We start from the raw sequence: 23409 nt of genomic DNA on the forward strand, positions 1-23409 counted from the left end.
CCCTTAGGCAGTCTGATTATATGTTTTCTTAAGGGTTTTTTTGTGACAGAATATAACGTAGAATTCTGTGCATGTGGGTAGTCATTTGGGCATTCAACTGGACAAGGCAGTGTTCAATCGACTGCTTCCATAGCAGTGTTAACATGCATTCAAGCTGGCTTTCTAGCTCCCCCTCTATTGATAAGGATTCCTGCACATGATTACTTATTATAGGTAAAAAGGGGGCTTTGAAGTCAGTTTTGAAAGTTCCACAAACCCTTCCCTTATGGTGGGTTCTGTAGATGACTGCTGAAGGTAAGTGTAATCTTATATATGTGCTTTGCCACACCAAAAGACTGCAAAGCTGTCATGTTTTATAAAGGATCATTTTAAAATTTGCATTCTCTTTTTCTTTTACAAGATATGACGAGTCCATGGATTTCATCCTTACTTATGGGATATCACCTCCTGGTCAGCAGGAGGAATAGGCAAAGAGTCATTCTCTTTGCCTGTGTTAGTGATAGGAAGAGGTAAAGTGAGGTGTTAGTTTAGATTCTTCAATCAAGAGTTTTTTTATTTTTAAATGGTGCCAAAGTGTACTATTTTATTACAGGGCAGCTTTCTGGAAGACTATGGGAATTGGTGGATGTTTTTACTCCACTGTGCCTCCCATGATTGCGCTGCACTGTATATGGTCTTAGAGGTTGTAACCAAGACCCTTCTGCTTTCACAGGACCTCAGGAGGAAGAGTGGACCTCTTGACCCTGTGAAATTGACATGTTGTTCCTCAGCATGGAGGTAAGTGCAGTTTTTATTCTGGAAGCGCTGCAGCATATTTCAGAATAACTGTGCTTGATATGTTATATGGGGGCTAGATACAGTAAAAGGGCGTCCCTTTAACTCATGTGGTGATACCCAGACATTCTGGCATGATAAGAAGCTTAGAAGCGCTGGGGTATGTAGAAGAAATCTAAGATAGTGTTTTATCCAGACACTCTGGGATTATCGTTGATCCTAGAAGTGCTGGGACATACTGTATGGGTATTCTCTGATAATGGGTATATGGAATGAAGGTGTTCCAGTATGTTTTATTTGAGGTGGCTGACACTGGGGACTGTTCCAGAGGGGATATGTTTTATTTAAGACTCCGGTACATGGCATTTTTGTTTAGGGCATATCTTTAATTTGGCTGTTTCTTATCACGCCCACGAAGGGCGGGGATTGGTTTCGCACGCTTTGTAGCGCAGTTTCTACTGGAATTCCGGTTAAGCTGATTCTCTCATGACTCCTAAGTCTGCTTGTGGTGTCCTTTACAAGCGACTTTAGGTGCGTCGTTCTGCGGAGTGGAGATTGTCACGTGGGGGCAGGTAGGAGCCGCAGCAGAGCTGCGGCGAGGTGACTGATCAAATTTAGAAGTATAAAGTGGGTTTCTCTTTAAAGCTATAGTACAGAGTATGTGAGTTTTGCTCTCTGCCATATATTTAAAATTTTAATTCTGCTAGCAATTCCTTAAAGAGACAGTACTCCGCAGAGTATTTATTGCTACCACAATTATTTCTGCGATTTTGACCAAGCTTGACATTTGTTAGGTTATCAAAATGGATGACCTTGAACAGAATACATGCCCTATGTGTTTAGATGCCATTGTGGAACCCCCTGTTACGTTTTGTCCCTCATGCATTGAAAGGGCTTTACAGTGTAAAGAAAAAAAATTCTTTAATAAAGATACATCTGATGAATGTCCTCAGACTGATGAAACTCAGGGTATGCCGCATCTCTCTTCCCAAGCGTCACAGCCTTTAACGCCCGCACAGGTGACGCCATGTTCTTCAACGGCGTCTGCTTCATTTACTCTGCAGGATATGGCTGCAGTTATGTCATCCACTCTTGCAGAAGTTTTATCCAAGTTGCCAATGTTACAAGGCAAACGCAGCAGGACAGAGGCCCACGTGGTCCCTGCAACTCTGATGCCTTAATGGCTATCTCCGATATACCTTCCCAGGACTCTGAATTGGGGTGTAGGGAGGCCCTGTCTGAGGGGGAACTGTGACTCAGGAAGTGCTTTACCCCAGACAGATTTGGACGTTATGTCCTTCAGATTTAAACTAACACCTCCGCCTCTTGCTACGAGAGGTTTTGGTGACTCTGGACGATTGTGACTCTATTGTGTTTTCGCCAGAAAAATTGAGTAAGATGGACAAATACTTAGAGGTTCCTTCTTATTCCGATGTGTTCCCGGTTCCTAAGAGAATTTCGGAAATTATTACGAGGGAATGGGAGAGACCGGGTATCCCGTTCTCCCCTTCCCCTATTTTTAGGAAAATGTATCCTATAGCTGACACCGTTCAGGACTCTTGGCAGACGGTCCCTAAGGTGGAAGGAGCTATATCTACCCTGGCTAAGCGTACGTCTATCCCTATTGAGGACAGTTGTGCTTTCAAGGATCCTATGGATAAAAAGTTGGAGGGTCTTCTAAAAAAGCTATATATTCATCAAGGGTTTCTGTTTCAACCAACGTGCCTGCATTGTAACAGTCACAACTGCGGCTGCCTTTTGGTTTGACGCTCTAGAAGAGTCCCTTAAGATTGAGACTCCTTTAGAAGAAATAGTGGATATAATTAAGGCCCTTAAGCTGGCCAATTCCTTTATTATGTATGCTGCCTTTCAAATCTCCAAATTGGCGGCTAAGAATTCAGGATTTTCCCTTTTAGCGTGCAGAGCCTTATGGTTAAAATCTTGGTCGCAGACGTGTCCTCTAAATCAAAGCTCTTGGCGATTTCGTTCAAAGGTAAGACCCTGTTCGGGCCTAACTTGAAGGAGATCATTTCTGACATTACGGGAGGTAAGGGTCATCTCCCTCAGGACAAATCAGCTAAGCAAAGGGGACGACAGAGTAATTTTCGTTCCTTTTGAAATTTCAAGGGAATACAAAGCCACCTGGAAGCCTAACCAGGGTTGGAATAAGGGTAAACAGTCCAAGAAGCCTGCCGCTGCTACCAAGACAGCATGAAGGGGTGGCCCCCGATCCGGGACCTGATCTAGTAGGGGGCAGACTTTCTCTCTTTGTCCAAGCTTGGATGAGAGATGTTCAGGATCCCTGGACACTAGAAATAGTGTCTCAAGGGTATCAGTTGGAGTTCAAAGTTCCTTCCCAAGGGGAAGATTTCTTCTTTCACGATTGTCTGTAGACAAGATAAAAAGAGAGGCGTTCTTACGTTGTGTAAAAGACCTCTCTGCTATGGGAGTAATTTGTCCCGTTCCAGAACAGGGGAAGGGGTTTTACTCAAACCTTTTCGTGGTTCCCAAAAAAGAGGGAAAGTTCCAACTCTTCTCTTCTTTGGTGGTTGTCTCAGGATCATCTGTCCCAAGGGACGTGCTTCCACAAACCTTCATGGGTGATAGTGACAACGGACGCCAGTCTACTAGGATGGGGCGCAGTCTGGAATTCCCTGAAGGCTCAGGGTGTGTGGACTCGATCAGAGTCTCTACTTCCAATCAATATTCTGGAATTGAGAGCAATATTCAATGCGCTTCAGGCTTGGCCGCAGTTGGCTTCGGCCAAATTCATCCGCTGGCGGCTAAGAATTCAGGATTTTCCCTTTTAGCGTGCAGAGCCTTATGGTTAAAATCTTGGTCTGCAGACGTGTCCTCTAAATCAAAGCTCTTAGCGATTTCGTTCAAAGGTAAGACCCTGTTTGGGCCTAACTTGAAGGAGATCATTTCTGACATTACGGGAGGTAAGGGTCATCTCCCTCAGTACAAATCAGCTAAGCAAAGGGGACGACAGAGTAATTTTCGTTCCTTTTGAAATTTCAAGGGAGTACAAAGCCACCTGGAAGCCTAACCAGGGTTGGAATAAGGGTAAACAGTCCAAGAAGCCTGCCGCTGCTACCAAGACAGCATGAAGGGGTGGCCCCCGATCCGGGACCTGATCTAGTAGGGGGCAGACTTTCTCTCTTTGTCCAAGCTTGGATGAGAGATGTTCAGGATCCCTGGACACTAGAAATCGTGTCTCAAGGGTATCAGTTGGAGTTCAAAGTTCCTTCCCAAGGGGAAGATTTCTTCTTTCACGATTGTCTGTAGACCAGATAAAAAGAGAGGCGTTCTTACGTTGTGTAAAAGACCTCTCTGCTATGGAAGTAATTTGTCCCGTTCCAGAACAGGGGCAGGGGTTTTACTCAAACCTTTTCGTGGTTCCCAAAAAAGAGGGAAAGTTCCAACCCATTTTAGATCTCAAGAGTCTAAACAAGTTTCTCAGAGTTCCATCCTTCAAGATGGAGACTATTGGACAATTCTTCCATTGATCCAGGAGGGTCAATATATGACTACCGTGGACTTAAAGGATGCATATCTTCATTTTCCTATCCTCAAAGATCATCACCAGCTCCTAAGGTTTGCCTTCCTGGACAAACATTTTCAGTTCGTGGCTCTACCTTTCGGGCTGGCCACGGCACCCAGAATCTTCACAAAGGACGATATTCTGATCCAAGCGTTGTCTTATCAACTGACAGTCTCATACTGACATAGTTCTGTCCTTTCTAGGGACTCACGGGTGGAAGGTGAATCTAGAAAAGAGTTCACTAATTCCACAGACAAGGGTTCCTTTCCTGGGAACTCTAATAGATTCTATATCCATGAAAATCTTCTTAACGGAAGTCAGAAAGTTGAAGATTCTGAATACATGCCGAGCCCTTCAGTCCAATCCTCGGCCATCAGTGGCTCAGTGCATGGAGGTAATTGGATTGATGGTGGCGGCAATGGACATCATTCCGTTTGCTCGTTTTCATCTCAGACCTCTACAGCTGAGCATGCTCAGACAGTGGAATGGAGATTATGCAAATTTGTCTCCTCCGATAGATCTGGGTCAGGAGACAAGAGACTCTCTTCTTTGGTGGTTGTCTCAGGATCATCTGTAAGGGACGTGCTTCCGCAGACCTTCATGGGTGATAGTGACAACGGACGCCAGTCTACTAGGATGGGGCGCAGTCTGGAATTCCCTGAAGGCTCAGGGTGTGTGGACTCGATCAGAGGCTCTACTTCCAATCAATATTCTGGAATTGAGAGCAATATTCAATGCGCTTCAGGCTTGGCAGCAGTTGGCTTCGGCCAAATTCATCCGCTTTCAGTTAGACAACATCACGACTGTGGCTTACATCAATCATCAGGGAGGAACAAGGAGTTCCTTAGCGATGACAGAAGTATCCAAGATAATTCGGTGGGCGGAGGCTCACTCTTGTTATCTGTCAGCAATCTACATCCCAGGAGTGGGCAACTGGGAGGTGGATTTTTTGAGCAGACAGACGTTTCATCCGGGGGAATGGGAACTCCATCCGGAGGTCTTTGCCACCCTGATTCTTAGGTGGGGCAGACCGGAATTGGATCTGATGGCGTCTCGTCAGAATGCCAAGCTCCCAAGATACGGATCCAGGTCCAGGGATCCTCAGGCCGAACTGATAGATGCCTTGGCAGTGCCTTGGTCGTTCAACCTAGCCTATGTGTTTCCACCGCTTGCTCTCCTTCCCCAGGTGATTGCACAAATCAAACAGGAGAGGGCTTTGGTGATTCTAATCGCTCCTGCGTGGCCTTGCAGGACTTGGTATGCCGATCTGGTGGACATGTCCTCTCTGCCGCCCTGGAAGCTTCCATTGAGGCAGGACCTTCTCATTCAGGGATCCTTCCATCATCCAAATCTAATTTCTCTGCAGCTGACTGCTTAGAGATTGAACACTTGATTTTATCTAAGCGGGGGTTCTCTGATGCGGTAATTGATACTTTGCTTCAGGCACGTAAGCCTGTTACTAGAAAAATTTACCATAAAATATGGCGTAAATATCTTTGTTGGTGCGAATCCAAGGGCTACTCATGGAGTAGGGTTAGGATTCCCAGGATTTTATCTTTTCTCCAAGAAGGGTTGGAGAAAGGGTTGTCAGCAAGTTCCTTAAAGGGACAGATTTCTGCTTTGTCTATTTTGCTACACAAGCGTCTGGCAGATGTTCAGTCTTTTTGTCAGGCCCTGACTAGAATCCGGCCTGTATTTAGACCAATTGCTCCTCCTTGGAGTTTGAATTTAGTTCTTAATGTTCTTCAAGGGTTTCCGTTTGAACCTATGCATTCCATAGATATTAAGTTATCTTGGAATGTTTTATTTTTGGTTGCTATTTCTTCTGCTCGAAGAGTTTCTGAGCTTTCGGCATTACAATGTGATTCTCCTTATCTTATTTTCCATTCTGATAAGGTGGTGGTACGTACCAAACCTGGTTTTCTTCCTAAGGTGGTTTCTAACTGAAATATTAATCAGGAAATTGTTGTTCCTTCCTTGTGTCCTAACCCTTCTTCTAAGAAGGAGCGTCTGTTACATAATTTGGACGTAGTCCGTGCCTTGAAGTTCTACTTGCAGGCAACTAAGGATTTTCATCAAACATCTTCATTATTTATTGTTTTTGCTGGGAATGTAGGGGTTAGAAGGCTACGTATCATCCGTGTTGCATATGAACTGCTGGACAGCAGCCTCCAGAACGAATTACGGCTCATTCTACTAGGGCTGTGGCTTCCTCATGGGCATTTAAAAATGATGCTTCTGTTGAACAGATTTGCAAGGCTGCAACTTGGTCGTCTCTTCACACTTTTTTCAAATTTTATACTTTTGCCTTGTCTGAGGCTGTTTTTGGGAGAAAAGTTCTTCAAGCAGTGGTGCCTTCTGTTCCTGTCCCCTCCCTTTCATCCGTGTCCTATAGCTTTGGTATTGTATCCCATAAGTAAGGATGAAATCCATGGACTTGTCATATCTTGTAAAAGAAAAGGAAATTTATGCTTACCTGATAAATGTATTTCTTATATGATATGACGAGTCCACGGCCCATCCTGTCATTTTCTAAGACAGGTTTTTATTTTTTGTTAAACTTAAGTCACCTCTGTTTCTTGGCTTTTCCTTTCTCGAATGACTGGGTTGGGGGGGGAGGAAGTATTTATGCAGCTCTGCTGTGGAGCTCTTTGCCTCCTCCTGCTGACCAGGAGGTGATATTCCATAAGTAAGGATGAAATCCGTGGACTCGTCATATCGTAAAAGAAATATATTTATCAGGTAAGCATAAATTTCCTTTTCTTTTACAAGATATGACAAGTCCACGGATTTCATCCTTACTTATGGGATATCGCCTTCTGGTCAGCAGGAGGAGGCAAAGAGCTGCATAAATAGCCCCTCCCTTCCCCCCCCCCCCGTCATTCTCTTTGCCTGTGTTAGTGATAGGAGTTTTTGGGAGAAAGCTTCTTCAAGCAGTGGTGCCTTCCATTTAGGTTCCTGTCTTGTCCCTCCCTTTCATCTGTGGCCTATAGCTTTGGTATTGTATCCCAAAAGTAAGGATGAAATCCGTGGACTCGTCATATCTTGTAAAAGAAAAGGAAATTTATGCTTACCTGATAAATTTCTTTCTTTTACGATATGACGATTCCACGGCCCACCCTGTTATTTTTCTAAGGACAGGTTTTTATTTTAGTTAAACCTCAGTCACCTCTGCTCCTTGGCTTTTCTTTTCTCTTCCTAACTTCAGTCGAATGAGGGGAGGGAATGGAGGGGCTATTTGTGCAGCTCTGCTGTGGAGCTCTTTGCCTCCTTCTGCTGACCAGGAGGCGATATCCCATAAGTAAGGATGAAATCAGTGGACTCGTCATATCGTAAAAGAAATAAATTTATCAGGTAAGCATAAATTTCCTTCTTTATGATGCCTTTTTCTCCACACTCTACAACTGCAATCATCTGATCACTAGCCATTAACTGCACTTTTTTGTGTGTTTAACCATTTTTATTGATTTTTAGTAGACATCGGCAGTTGGAGGCTTCGTTAGTATCTGAATACGGAAGAAGGTGGTCGCTTGTGACGTTCGCCTCTTTTTGGAGCCATATGCCTTCTTGTGAAAGTACAACACACCAAGATCTGTGGAAATCCAGATCATCGTCTGTTGTGAAAGAGCGTGTAATAGACCCAGGTGAAACCCCAAGTTTGAGAACGCAGAGGGAGCTATGTCATGAATGTTCTTGTAAAGCGTGACTAATCCCCCTTAAGGGACTCAAGGCACTGCTCATCTTATCAACCTCGAAAGGAAGAAGGCTAAGTAGACCTCGCTGGGGATCAAACGTGCAACACTCGGTTTGCTACAATGCAGAGTAGCCACAGTGCATTAGTATGCTGAGCTAAGAGAATATCCTCAGAACCTGAGGGAAGAGGAAACTGTCTCCTGTCAAAGGAGAGAAAGGAAAACCCATCTTCTAGCAGACTGAGCTATCAGAATAGACCCAAAGGATACTGTGACCCATAGACCTGCTCAGGCATCCTGACCTGCAGACTCAGCTGGGCCACCAATATAAGGGAACAAAGATCCCGAAACTGGTACAGGAGCGAGCGTAAAGATGGCAGAGCCCCCCCCAGAGTACAAGTACAGCCCTACTCTGAAAACAGACAAGGCCATAGACCCAAGGATCTATCAAAACAAGGCCCCACAGTCTGACATGGAACCAGCAAGATTCCAGGTGGAACCAAGTCCACCTACTTCCCGACCAGGAGAAGCCCCTAGTGAGGACTCCGTCTCCCGATGAAGCGAATATCCCCTAAAGAAAAGGGAAGAGGCCGAAAGAGCAATAACCGTCCTCAAGGCCCGAAGCCACTGGCTAAACGTGAAGAAAAAATCCACCGCAAATGTCCTAGAAAGGACCCCCACACAAGTATTTCGCCCAACAGAGACACAGCCAGCCCATTCGCCTGCAGAGCAGAGAATCCACGGGTACACTGACAAACTAATAGGGGAATGCAACCCTAAGGCACACTAGAAACTGGAATCCAGCGCCAGCAGCTGGGTAGAAACCCACCAATCTTGAGGCGCAAGCCACCAAGCTAACCCCAGATGACACGGGTTACTCTGTGGCAAGGAATAAAAAATACTCCGATAGACCGGGCCAAACCTGGCCCGGTCAGGTAGATGGAGCAAGGACATAGCCCCAGTTCTCATCACCGTGGAACATCCCGACCAGCCCTGAGATTCAAACGACCCAAAACTGGGACAGGAGCGAAGCCCCAGAAAGAGGAAGGCTCGGGAAGAAAAAACAGGTCCGGGGACCTAATAGTTCAGGCAACTATACCCTGTAACTAAATACCCTGACTGGCCAAAAAGCCAGACAAAAGGAATAGAGCATATCCAGAAAATCTGGACAGCGCAGAGAACGCGAAAGCTCTGACCAAATGAAGGAACCACCCCTAGATAAAGTCCAACTCTCCAAGGAGCAAGGCTAGAAATCAAATGAAGAGAGACTTCACAACGCTACAGGGCAACAGAAGGGATACCTTGAAGATCCCATAACCCTACTAGCAGGGCTAGTCTCCCCATTACCTCCACACAGGGGAGAGAAAAAGTGCTAAACCTACCCAGCTCCGGGAAAACCCAAGCTAAAAAAGTACTCACAGGGATCAACCAACGTCCGGAACACAGATCCCCAAAAGGAGATCTAACCCACCTGGAGACAATGGAAGAAGACCCAAGGTCTCATAACTCGGATAGACCTTTCGCGGCCTAGAGTAAGAACCATACCTAGAAACACCTGACACGCACCCCTTTAAAGGTGCCAAAAACTGCAATAGGTTTCAAAATACAAAACCTTCCGCATGCTGGAAAGCTATCCATACAAGCTGTTGGATCAAGCCCCATAGGACCATCCAAGAGCCTAAACACTGAAGGCCAAACCACTCAACCAGTGGCAAAGGGACACTATGCCCTCCAGTTTCCGTCAGCCCCCCACCCACATGGAGGGGAACTCCAGGTTCTGATTAAATCAGATGTTGGAGTGACGCAGTGGAACACTCCCCTGCCCGGTCATCCATGACTGAAGGCTATAAGGACTGAAAAAATCCTTTCCCACTTTGTGAACCCACAGGTCCTCTCAAATGCTTAGTTGAACATAAAAAAACAATGATAACTTGAGCACTCAGCGCTACTACCGATTCAGCAGAAACAGTGCCACGTGTCTGAACAGCCACAAAACCAAACGAACCCAACAGGACCAGCTTCTACACATAGGGGATAAAAGGAAAACAGACATTATTAAAGGGACAGTCAAGTCCAAAAAAACTTTCATGTTTCAAATAGGGCATGTAATTTTAAACAACTTTCCAATTTACTTTTATCACCAATTTAGCTTTGTTCTCTTTGTATTCTTAGTTGAAAGCTAAACCTAGGAGGCTCATATGCTAATTTCTTAGACCTTGAAGGCTGCCTCTAATCTAAATGCATTTTTCACCACTAGAGGGCATTAGTTCACGTGTTTCATATAGATAACATTGAGCTGATGCATGTGAATTTACCATGGAGACAGCTCTGATTGGCTAAAATGCAAGTCTGTCAAAAGAACTGAAATATGGGGGCAGTCTGCTGAGGCTTAGATACAAGATAGAGGTAAAATTTGTATAATTCTAACTGTTGGTTATGCAAAACTGGGGAATTGGTAATTAAGGGATTATGTTTTAAAACAACAAAAATTCTGGTGTTGACTGTCCCTTTAGACATAGGACTAACCTGTCCAAACAACTTCCGAAGAAGTAACAGATTATCGATCCCAGATAGCTCCGGAAGGAAGTAAACACAAATAAGACATCCCATCGGATACAAAATAAAATATAAGGCAACCCGAAGGTTAACGCCCAAAAGACACAGGCCCGCAGAACCAGCCAAACGGAGCACTGTCTTACAAAAAACTGGGAAAGATCTCAAACAAATGACAAACAGGAGATAACCCCACATGTCTGAGGTGCACTATTTGAATTATCAGACTGAAAGTCCCCATATCTGTTAACGATAGGGTCATTCAATAACTGAAAAAGATTTCTAAGCAACACACTAAGGCGCACAATCCTGTAACGAAAGGCACAACACTCCGGAACAGTTACACCCACGGGGAACTGAAGAGGCCTACCCCAAGGTGGAAGACCCGGGACAATAGGGCACAAGCACAATCTCAAATGAACGTCTGGACTCTGCAGACCTACCATCGCTAATATTATCTGGAAGCGAAAACGTGCTGCAATCTCAGGGTGGAACACGCCACCCCGCATGGAGGAACCAAAGAATGGGTTACCCGTATGTGTAGAAGTATAATTTGGTAGGGAACTCGCCTCTTGGAGGATGGGGCCCCCAGAGACGGATGGCTCAGCAGTCCCCTGATTCCCCAAGCTGGCATACGGAACAAAACTGGTCGACATGTGTCAACGAGGCCAATTCGGAGTCATCACTAATCTGAAATTACAATAGCCTCAGTATCAGAATCCTCTGTAACTGAATCTGAAATGAGCACAGTCTCAGCATCAGAATCCTTCATAACTGGATAGAGGAAATATCAATATGGACTAAAGTATTAAAACAAAAACAGCACCTGACACCCACAATGGCTTGGGCACTCACCACCTCCTATGACCAGACCCCTGCGGACTAGAATATCTCCTTTGCCACGCGGTCAGGAATGCGGAAATGGGGAACGGAGCATAACCTCGCCCGAACACAAGGTGAACCGTACAGTCAAAAAAAGCAAACCCAACCGAAAGGCTGCGTCACTTCCAAAGACCTTAAAGTTCCAACCACGAGCCCATAAACATCACACATAAGCAGGTTCAATCACATAAGAAACATGATTATAAACCCCCCTGTTCAATAACCCCCCTCAGGAAATATTAAACCTCGATTCCAAGATACTAACAGACTCACTGAGACCCTTATGTCATATAGTTAGACCCGCCAAGGTGTGGTAGCCTCTTGGGAAAACATTCACGTTACAGTACATTGATGATAAAGTAAAATGAAACAATCTTACCGGAATCTATGCCGTGGAACAGGAACACGGCCTTTCAAGTGCGACGAATAGTGGCATCGTCTCCACCATGGACTTGAGAGAAGAAAGTAGGCAGCAGAGCGAAGTTTGACAACGCCGATTGCTTGAGGAGCTGTTAATGAGTCGGGATGGTTTCGCAGAAAGACTCTCCCTGCATCCCCGGATTAAAACTTTCATCCAAGCCCTCACTGAGATACTGGCAGGACTTATTAAAACTCCTGTCCCATGCCGAAGAGTACTACCTTCCATAAGAGACGAATATTAAAAATTCTGACACTTCTCTGCCAACCTCCTGGGACAAAAGGCATAGAATCACTGGGGGATGAGGGGAGTGGGAATAGTATTTAAACAGTTGGTTTGGGGTGTATTTTCCTCCTCCTGGTGGCCAGGTTCTTAATTCCCAAAAGTAATGAATGCAGCTGTGGACTCTTTCCATTTAAGAAGAGAATATACGTAAGCACCGAAACATATGGCAGTAGAGAGAAATCCAAACATAATATAATTATCACAAATTAACTTATAACAAGTTGAAAGAGGGGTGAAGGGATAAATAAGGAGCAAATGTAGCTACATTAGAGGGGAGCCCAGCATCATATAACATGATGAATGATAAAACAGTGCTATAATTTAGCCATGCATATGAACAACAAAATAATTCACATACAGTAATAGTGGCTTTAGTAAAATAAAAATTGATCCCTGCACCTTAATTAGGGTTGTTTCATTTAGACATATGTAATGTGACATTGTAGCAGTTTCTAGTAAGATTATAAAATAGAGGTTGAAATAAATATAATTGAAAAGGAGCAAAGCAAAATGACCACTTCTTACCAGCTACTTTTTAAAGACTACAGCTCATTTTACAAATCTCTGTCTAAATGGGGGTTACATGGTGACTAAACACCTGGAGTATTATAACACTTAGGTTATAGGTTATTTAATTTTGGGTGCAGGAAAATAGGTTCAAGGCTGTAATAATACTAAACACCTTGCAACCTTCACAGCAACACCCATCTGCATTGTAGCTCTGTAGTCACAATAAAAGTCAAACACTGTCCAGCATCTTCCAATGTACTCACATGCAATCAGAGGTAAGTATACAAGTAGAAAAACCGCAGCACTGTGGATTTTGCTTTAAAATCTTATTTTATTCCAACATTGAGGGAACAAGTATAGACCACATTTTGGGCCTTCTGCCCTTAGTCATGTCATAACAGGTAATACCATGCATGCACACCTTTATACACTACACCAGGTGGCTTATTAGCATAGTCAATAATCTCAGTGGCCTTTCTTACTCTGGCAGATTTCTTGTGTTCTATCGCTACCTAGTGTCCCTTAAAGGGACAGTTTACTCAAAATTTTTCTCCCCTTTAATTTGTTCCCAATGATCCACTTTACCTGCTGGAGTGTATTAAATTGTTTACAAGTAGCTCCTTTACCCTTATATTGGCATTTGAAATTGTTAATTTAACATGTGGTATCCCCACCTATTCTGAAAGTTTGTGGCCGCGCGTACCAGCTATAGATAAGCTTTGTAAACACAGCCAGCAGAAGAAATTACACTCCCAGTGTGATAAAGCAGAGATAAGGTAATAAAATGTTGATTTTCCATTGTTCCATTGTTGGGCAATAAACGCTCCTTAGGAGAAGGATTAGGACACAAAGAAGGAACCACAATCTCCTGAATAATATTCCGAAACTCTCAGAGCAGAAGAAATAGCAACAAGAAACAAAACCTTCCAAGATAAGGTGCATAGGTTCAAACGGAGCCCGCTGTTAAACTCTAAGAACAAGGTTAAGACTCCAAGGAGGAGTAACGGACTTAAACTCCCTGATCCTAACCAAGGCCTGACAAAAAGATTGCACGTCAGGCGCATCCGCCAAAAGCTTATGCAATAAAATAGACAGCGCAGAAATCTGACCTTTCAGAGTACTAGCTGACAAACCCTTCTCCAGACCCTTCTAGAGAAAAAAGACAAAATCCTAGGAATCCTGACTCTACTCCAAGAGTAGCCTCTGGATTCACACCACACCTATAGCTCTTTTGAACTCGGACTATAAAATACTCACTTCTATCTTAGCGCAAAGATTACAATCTCTTCTCCCTCGCACAAAGATCAAGCTGGTTTTCTGAACAAGCGGAATTCTTCAGCAAAAAATAAATGAAGTCTTAGTTACTATTGACCACTTTAAAACTTTGGATAGGTTGGTCTTGGGGGGGGGGGGGACCCTTGACTTAGCAATTATTTCAAATGATGCTGAAAATGCATTCTATTTATTGTTTTCTTTGTCTCGATTTAGCCTTAAGGGTAAGTTCCTCAGGTTTATCGTCAACTTGTACAATAAACCATTTACAAAGATGTTAATAAAGGGCATGGTTTCTGCAGAGATATTGTTAAGAAGAGAAACTCAGGGGTGTCCTCTCTCTCCTCTCCTCTTCTCTTCAATGTCTAAATTAAACCCTTGGCAATTATGGTTAGACAGCAACTGCAGGGTATTAAAATAGGTAATAAGGAGCTTAAAATAGCACTGTATGCTTATGATATTCTTATTTATACTACAAACACTAGAACTAATAAACCTAAGCTTTTATTAATTATTGAACAATTTGGATCTTTTTCAGGATATAGGGTGAATACTACAAAGTCTGAGCTACTGTGGATTAGGCAAAATAAAGAATCTCTTACAAATATACACTTTAGAAAAGTTTCTAAATCATTTAAGTATCTTGGTATTACTATCTCCTCTAATCCTGACAAGTGGTACAGTCTTAATGTTCTTCTGGTATTGGGCAAAATTAAGGAAAGTCTGAAAAACTGGCAAAATCTTTCTCTTTCTATCTCAGGTCGTATAGCCCTGTTTAAGATGACCCTCCTCCCAAAACTTTTATATGTTCTTCAGAATATTACTCTGATTTTGAAGAGGAAGGATATTAAGCTGTAATATTCTAGCGTTGGATTACAAGGTTTCTAAGTATATGCCACTGGTAGGGAACCCCCAATTCCAAGCGGGTCTGCAATCGGCACTTTTTCAAAGGTGGCACAATTTGGGTCTTGATAATGCTTCCCACCTGATAGATAAGGACAGGGCATGTGTTAAAACTTTCGGCTCCTTCAAGGGAGAATTTAACCTCTCCAATAAAGCAAGGCACTTTGTTCTTAAAGGGACAGTCAAGTCCAAAAAAAACTTTCATTATTTAAATAGGGCATGCAATTTTAAACAACTTCCCAATTTACTTTTATCACCCATTTTGCTTTGTTCTCTTTGTATTCTTAGTTGAAAGCTAAACCTAGGAGGTTCATATGCTAATTTCTTAGACCTTGAAGACTGCCTCTAATCTGAATACATTTTGACCACTAGAGGGCATTAGTTCACATGTTTCATATAGATAACATTGAGCTCATGCACGTAAAGTGACCTAGGAGTGAGCACTGATTGGCTAAACTTCATGTCTGTCAAAAGAACTGAAATAAGGGGGCAGTCAGCAGAGGCTTAGATACAAGATAATTACAGAGGTAAAATGTGTATTATTATAACTGTGTTGGATATGCAAAACTGGGGAATGGGTAATAAAGGGATTATCTTTCTTTTTAAACAGCAAAAATTCTGGTGTTGACTGTCCCTTTAAATTAACAAATGAATCTGGTTGGAACTAGTCTTTGGGGAGTTTGGAGAATTGGATTGATTTGGTCAAAAATGGACATATGTCAATCTCCTTATGCTACCAATTATTGTGTTCCCTTAAGGGTGTCTCTAATTTGGAGAAGATCTTTTCTAACTGGAATGTAGCAATATTGCAAAGTAATCTGGATGTTAGTCTTATCCAATCTTCTATTTTAAAAGTCATGCGAGTCACTCTACAACTTGGAGGGAATCAAACATTAAATTACTACACAAGACTTATTATACCCCGGATAAAGGTTCTAGGTGGGGAAATCTTAATTTTAACAAATGTCCCGAATGCTCTTTTCCCTCAGCTAACCTTGTGCATATGATTTGGGATTGCTAAAAAATCTGATTTTTTTCTGGTTGAAACTAGAGTACTGGTTTAACAAGATACTGAAGGTCTCTCCTCTGGTTTTATCATTGGTACATATAGTGTTCCTTTGGAATAATACAAAGGATGTGCAGGCTAATAATAAAATCATTAATATGGCCACACTAGCAGCCAGATATTTAGTGTTCAAAAAATGGAAAGAGAAAGCGACTCCCAGCATATTGGAGATCAGGAATTGTTTTAAGAAGCAATGTATTCTAGAACAGATGGATACTAATCTGAATGATGAACGTGATATTGGGCAGTTTTTTAAAAATGGTCAGTTTTAATTAAAACTCTGTCTCCTAATGAGGTGGATCAATTGATTTACCCATTTAGGAGTTCAGAGTTAGTACTGCTGGGTCAGTGGTAACCTACCGTTTCCATTTATCTTTTCCCTTTCTCTCCCCCCCCCCCCCTCTTATTCTTTTTTCTTCTTTTTTTCTTTCTTCGTTTTTTTTGTTTGGTTGTTTGTTTTATTTTGTTTCTTTTTTTGGGGGGGGTGGGGGCTGATTGGTTTTGTTTTAAGTTTTGTCTAAAAAAGAAAAAATTAACCAATAGATTTTTGGATCACGTTACACTACAGGAACTTGGTATATATTTACTGTTTGTTTCTTCTGCATCGGCCGTTGATTTACAGAGTAATATGTTTATTATGGTTTAATATGTGGCACTACACCCTGCGAGGCAGGCTTATATATGAAATTTTTTTTACTGCTTTATCCAGTGTTGTGGGAGAAATGTATGTAGTGTTTTCTTTTTGTCTTTGATATTTAATTTTTTCTTTTGGATATAAATAAAAACATTATTTTAAAAATGGTGACACCCAAGCTTAAATGTGAGATGTTGGGATGCATCCGTCCCAATGTCCTCACACTCCACATGCCAAGTTCCCTTAAAATCAGTCTGCCTGGAACCAAATAATGCTGTAACGTTACACTCTGTACTAATGTGGGAAGATACCCAAGTTAGACAGAACATGGAAAATCTTCCCAGTGCAGCTCAAGGTGTGTGATGTATGGGGAGGGAATCCCAAGTTCAGTCAGTAGTTAGGTTAGAATAAAACAGGACGTCTAACAGACACTTAAGTTTAGTTTAGGCTTGTATTCACAGTCGTATGTCATGGAGGCATTTGTAGAGAAGTAACAAGGTCTACGGTATAGCAAGTATGGTAACGACTAAAACTGGAATGGTGCTCAACTCACCACACCACTCCTGAATCCTTTTGCCGGAAGCTCGCTTACCCGTGCCTCTCACCGGACCTTACTCTCCTGCTTGTAAAACTGATTGCCTGCTCCCCGGCGTCTGTAAAAGAATATGCCGCTCCAACTCGACTGCAATGCTGTCTCGCTGCACGCCTTCACAGTGTACTTCCGGTCTGTGAAGCAGTCTGTCCTCTCAGCCAATGGTATTCCCTCCTACGTCTCCGTAGCCCCAAAGCACCACTGTGTGCCGAGATTCCAACCCGGTAAAATTCTCCAAAATGTAATAGCACACAAATAACCGGGTGAGTCTCAAGGCACAATTCTGTAAAAATCTTCAAGCTTTATTCGAAAACCATAAGAAAAACATTTTCTTAAAACAGGATTAGGTTCATAAGAACAATAAGCTGTATTGTCTTACGCGTTTCGGCTAAGTTCAAGCCTTACTCATAGACATACTTTGTGCAAATGAACGCAGGGCTTAAATAGCCCTGCGTCTAGTGAATAATTAAAGTGAAAAAGGACATTACCTTATATAATTATTGAAACGAATACTGTATGGTGACAGTTAACAATGGATATACAGGTATATGATATATAATACAAGTTATGACCGATTACATATGTGCAGGGGTAATCATTAAGGGAACAAGGAAATACTTGATAGTTATATCAGAATACAGCCTGTTATTTATGCACCAGAGCTGGAGTGCCAGATCGAGAATTAAAGGGCCATACATTGCCATTAAATATGTAAGCTCAAAAAGACCACCTAATACTCACAAAAATTTCCTAAGTTATGTATTATTTTTATCTATTGACAGCATACTAGGGATATGCATATTACTACAGGCTAGGCTTACTTAGAATTCAGTTACACTTTCCTTCATATTTATTTGCTGAAACGTAACCTCAGTCATCTTTAACACAAAACATTTACTTAAATAGTTAATGGATCAAACTTTAGTAGATCCATTTAGGTGAGCTGACAATATATGTCGCTGAGTATGCATATTAAGATAAAAAATATAAGAAGTAAGGATTAAGATATTAAATGTGTGAAACGTTAGTATAGAAAATGAAAAATGATCACTGTAATATTAGGCTTAAATTAGAGATTATTTGTTCAGGCACGAATTCAGTATTAACATAACATAAGCTATATCACTGGACATTAAGAGTGAATTATATATTTACTTACGTTGCCAAAAATTAATTATGTCCCCTTCAATATTAAAACCTTCTGGTCTCCTAGTCCTTAGATAAATGATACCCAAGTTGACTGCCTGGGTACCCAGGAATGCTGCATTAGTCTGTGTATTTAGGAGTCCCCTCTAAAACTGTTTCCTTAGGTTTGTATTGTACCGAGGCATTGTATGAGCTGTTTGTGTTAATTAGCTGAATATTCACCAATGCTTAGAAATAATAATGAATGCCCAAATCAATACAAGGGACATCAAATATGACTTACTGAAGGGCATGACAAGCCCATGTGCCAGGAAACCTGTGATGGCTCAAAAACTGGGTCCTGCAGGAAGACAGAGGTTTCCAACACACAGGGAAAAGGGATAGAGACCAACCCTTCAGAGGATGAACCGCTGTCTCCTATATGCCTAGGAAATTATGTTTTTGAAAAGTTATTGGACAAAAAGAACTCCGCAACAAGATAACTTTCTCCTTGTGATCTAAATGTGGTAAAGATTTCTGAGGAGATATACATCAATGCAACACATTGCAAGCTGGTACAATCTTTTAATGTGTGTATTAGTAATGAATGGTCTGTGCTTCTTAACAGTTATTTTTCAAAAGCCCTCAACAAGTAGTAATAATACTCTGTCTCCTCAAATGATATCTTTATCCCCTTTGCAAGGGATTAAACGGTTATACACAAGCAATAGTGCAATAATAAAATGCTCTAACATATTATAGCATTTTATTTTTGCACTTATATGTTCCCTTAAGAAAAGGATAAAGAATAGAATCAAAATCCCTGCCCTCACCTCTCTCAAACTGTTAGGAATTGGAAGTAGGTAGTTGACTTTTTCCCTAGCACATATAAGTATGGTGAGATTATCTTTTGCAGTCTATTACTTTGCCTCACTCCCAACGGTCCTCCCATCATTTATTTTTGCCTTTAAATCCATTGTGCCCCATATGGAATTGCAACCATAGGCATAAGCTGATATTTACCAGTTGCCTTATCGCCATAAGGCTTTATGAGCTTCCTGTCTTACTGGGTCTGATAATATATATTTATAGTATATAAACCAATACTACGTTCGTCTATACAGGTATGCGTCACTTAACGTCCGCAATACGTTCTGTGAAACTGGCCGTTAAATGATTTGGATGTTCAAACAACTTATCTAAAGTACTGTATACATAGCAAAGTACTTACCACAACTGGAGCTTGCAGGGCTAACAATGATGAGTCTGTAGGCTGTTGCTGGTACAAGATACTGTATGTTATGTACACAATAACACACAGAACAGCTGTATGTGCAACAAATACTTTTATTTTTTTACAGTGGGTACTGTACATACGCCTAACTTAGGCTACTTTGTAAACTTTTTAATTTTAAACTTTACTCTTCACTTTATAAACTTTTATGAACACACAATTTAACTGAGGAGCAAGATCATACACATAACTGTCCTCTAATAAAACATAAAAAATAGGTGATTACTAATAAACTGCTAGCACTCAAATAAATACATATAATACAAAAGTGCAAATATGCAAGGATATGTTAAAGGAAAGTCCAAATAGGCAAAAAATTTGCCTCCGGTGCTTGATTGCAGAGGATCACAGGAAGATATGTAAGGAAGGAACAATACTCACATTGGAGAGAGCTATAACTAAGCTCTTAGTGGTGTTGCAGGTATAAAGCCCCACGTCTCACAAGAATACTCCCAGGATATAGTAGTTAATTTTTTTTATTAAAAACGAGGACAGAAAAACAGACTGTATTAGTCAGATACTAAATGGGCATAAGACAAATAGCTTTACAATTTGTAATCATTTGGAAGCTCTAAAGTTCTGACCGTTAGGTAATACAAATGTCTGTACTGGTCTGACTCTGATCCCAGCTTTTTCAAGCTGAAAAACAGACAATTTTAAAGAACTTTCCAATTTACTTCAATTATAAAGTTTGCTTCATTCTTTTGTTGGAAAAGCAGCAATGCACTACTGGGAACTAGCTGGACGTTTCAGTTAAACCACTGACAACAGATAACAAACAAATTCTAGCTCTCAGTAGTGCACTGCTGCTTCTGAGCCTACCTAGGTATGCTTTCAACAAAACATACCAAGAGGAACAAAGCAAATTAGATCAAAGAAGTAAAACTGGAAAGTTGTTTAAAATTGCATGCTCTCTCAGAATCATGAAAAAATAACCTGGGGGTTTATGGCCCTTTAAATAAATTTCTCGAATTTATTTGAGCTTTGGATAACTTAATTAAAGGGACATTATACACTCATATTTTCTTTGCATAAATGTTTTTTAGATGATCTATTTATATAGCTCATAAAGTTTTTTTTTTTTTTTTAAAAATGTATAATTTTGCTTATTTTTAAATAACATTGTTCTGATTTTCAGACTTGTAACCAAGCCCCAAAGTTTTATGTGAATACCGTTAGCTACCTTCTTCAGCTTGCTCCTGTTTGTGTAAAGGGTCTTTTCATATGCAAAAGAAGGGGGAGGGGGAGTGTCTTATTTCCCACTTGCAGTGGGCTTTCCAGCTACCTTTTCAACAGAGCTAAACTAAGAACTTCTAAGTAAGTTTTTAAACAGTTTTATACTGGATTTTTATATCAGTATCTGTGCATCTTATTATTTATAATAGTGTCTATTACATGCAGTTATACAAAAATGAGTGTATACTGTCCCTTTAACCTTTATAAATAACAGAAAATTATAATATTACAAAGTATTAATCTGCCACCACATGGCTACTTTATAGTTCCGCCGGGCTGACAAAACAATTCTGTGAAGAATACTGTATAGGTTTTCTTAATGCTGTGGCTAGATTAGCCTGCAACATGTCATGGGGCTACCCATGTATGGAATATGTATGACATTCCTAAAACTTGCCCTCCTTTATTTAGCAGAGATAAACTATACCACACATCTAATGTTACCCAATAAATGTATATATTTCACAAGAGTCAACACCTTAAAGGGACACTGTGCTGTAACATTTGTTTATTATCTGTTCTTCTTAAGGACATAATTCACAGCAAACAATTATAGAGTCCAGCACCCTTCCTTGTATTTTCTTTTAAAGTGTGCCTGTCACAAAGAAGTATCTGTATCCTCCAAAATTAACAGTCCACAAAGAAGAGATGTGACAGCACCACAATTTCAACAGGTGAAAGGCTTTATTGGAGACCCTAAGACCTCAAAAAATGGCGACGTTTTGGACCATGTAATGTAGGTCCGAATCATTGCAGTTTTTGGGGTCTTAGTTCCTCCAATAAAGCCTTTCACCTGTTGAAATTGTGGTGCTGTCACATCTCTTCTTTGTAGGTTCTTAAGACCATACCCATAAAAATGGGCTGCTCATACAGCTAAAGCAGACCTGCTAATGTTATCTATGTCTAAACATAGCTATTTCAGATTTAAAAAATCTCACCTGCCTGCCACCGGGAGATGAATTACTGTTGTTTGCTCCAATTTACATATCTTTTCTACAGATAATATGTTTGTTATTCATATTTTCAGAGTAAGTGGTGGTTTCTACAGGCAAACTCAGCTAGTTTAAATGCCTAACTAAAGATAAAGGATCTTTCTGCAAATAAATACACTTCAGCAGGTATAATTACTACTGAAAATGCTTTCATGTACAATGTCCCGTTTAGGAAAATCAAATTGAATAAAAATGCACATACTGTCTCAGGAGTTGTCCTTGATCGGGTTAAAATGACCTTGAAGTTAAAAACACCATAATAAGCCATTTTTGCTCAGCTATTTTAAAAGTTTTGAGAAGACCCCACTTTTTTCCTTTGTCCTAGATAGTTAACAGGGATGCACTAAGGGGTCGATTTACCAAAGGCTTTCGCCAGACTTCAACCCCCTACGACTGCAGGTTCTCACAAGAGAACCTGCAGACTGTATTTAACAAGCAGCGGTCATCAGACCACTGATTCCCTAACCTTTTGCCACCTCTTAAGTGGCGAATTTCAATCTCCCCAGTCTCGTGATTGGCTGGGCACGGGATTGCACGCGAGTGCAAAATAGCGCTTGTGTGCAATGCTGAATTCCGGCAGCGGAATTCAGCCCACCAGAGGTGAGCTGCGGCGGACAGGGGCTCCTATGTGTGCCCCTGTCCGCTGCAGCTTGATAAATCGACCCCTAATCATTGATATGGGTTTGTTGCAACTGGTTTGTTTGTGGGAAAAAATAAATATTAAACATCATAACCTTAGAATACTAATTGTTTTTACTTTAATATAATACATTTTTGTATAATAGTTGTGAATTAAAGGGATGTGAACACATTGAGATCGCAATATAGAATGTTTAAAGGGATATGAAACCCAAAAATATTTTGTGATTCCGAGATAGTATGCAATTTAAAACAAAAATGTTCCAATTTACTTCTGTTATCAAGTTTGCTTTGTTCTAATGGTATTCTTTGTTGAAGAGATACCTAGGTAGGCATCTGGAGCATTACCTGGCAGGAAATAGTGCTGCCATCTAGTGGCCTTGAAGATGGATAACATTCGTCGAAAACTTCTGACATATAATGCTCCAGAAATAGGCAGAACATTAAGAAAAATTGATAATAGAGGTAAATTAGAGAGTTGTTTAAATTGCATGCTCTATCTGAATCATGAAAGAAAACTTTTGGGTTTTGTGACCCTTTCATTTTGCATATTGACAACCGTCCTGTGGGATTGTCATGGGTTAAGAGTTCTGGTCTTTCAGTGACATGATTTTAGGGGACTGCTAGAGCCACACTCATGGCCTGCCTACCCAAAAACCCACTGTCCATGCAACCTGTCACTCCCAACGCAGTCCTGCCCACAAAATGGCATTGGGCCACTGCCCACAAGCTCTTTAACCTCCTGCATCCCAGAATGCATCTGGCAAATGTTGGCAGGTATGTAGTAAACCAATATGGTAATATAATTTCATGATTTATTTATCCTGCCCCTTTTCTTCTAATTTAACTCTGAAAAATGTGACCTTTCCACTGAGAATTGGAAATGCACAATACAGACTTCACAAGGATAGCCCTGCCAAATATCTCACTTTAAACGAACTTGGAACCCCATTTTTCTTTCATGTAATTGGCAAGAGTCCAGGAGCTAGTGACATATG

The sequence above is a fragment of the Bombina bombina genome, chromosome 1 (assembly GCF_027579735.1).
Source record: "Bombina bombina isolate aBomBom1 chromosome 1, aBomBom1.pri, whole genome shotgun sequence".
Taxonomy (NCBI): domain Eukaryota; kingdom Metazoa; phylum Chordata; class Amphibia; order Anura; family Bombinatoridae; genus Bombina; species Bombina bombina.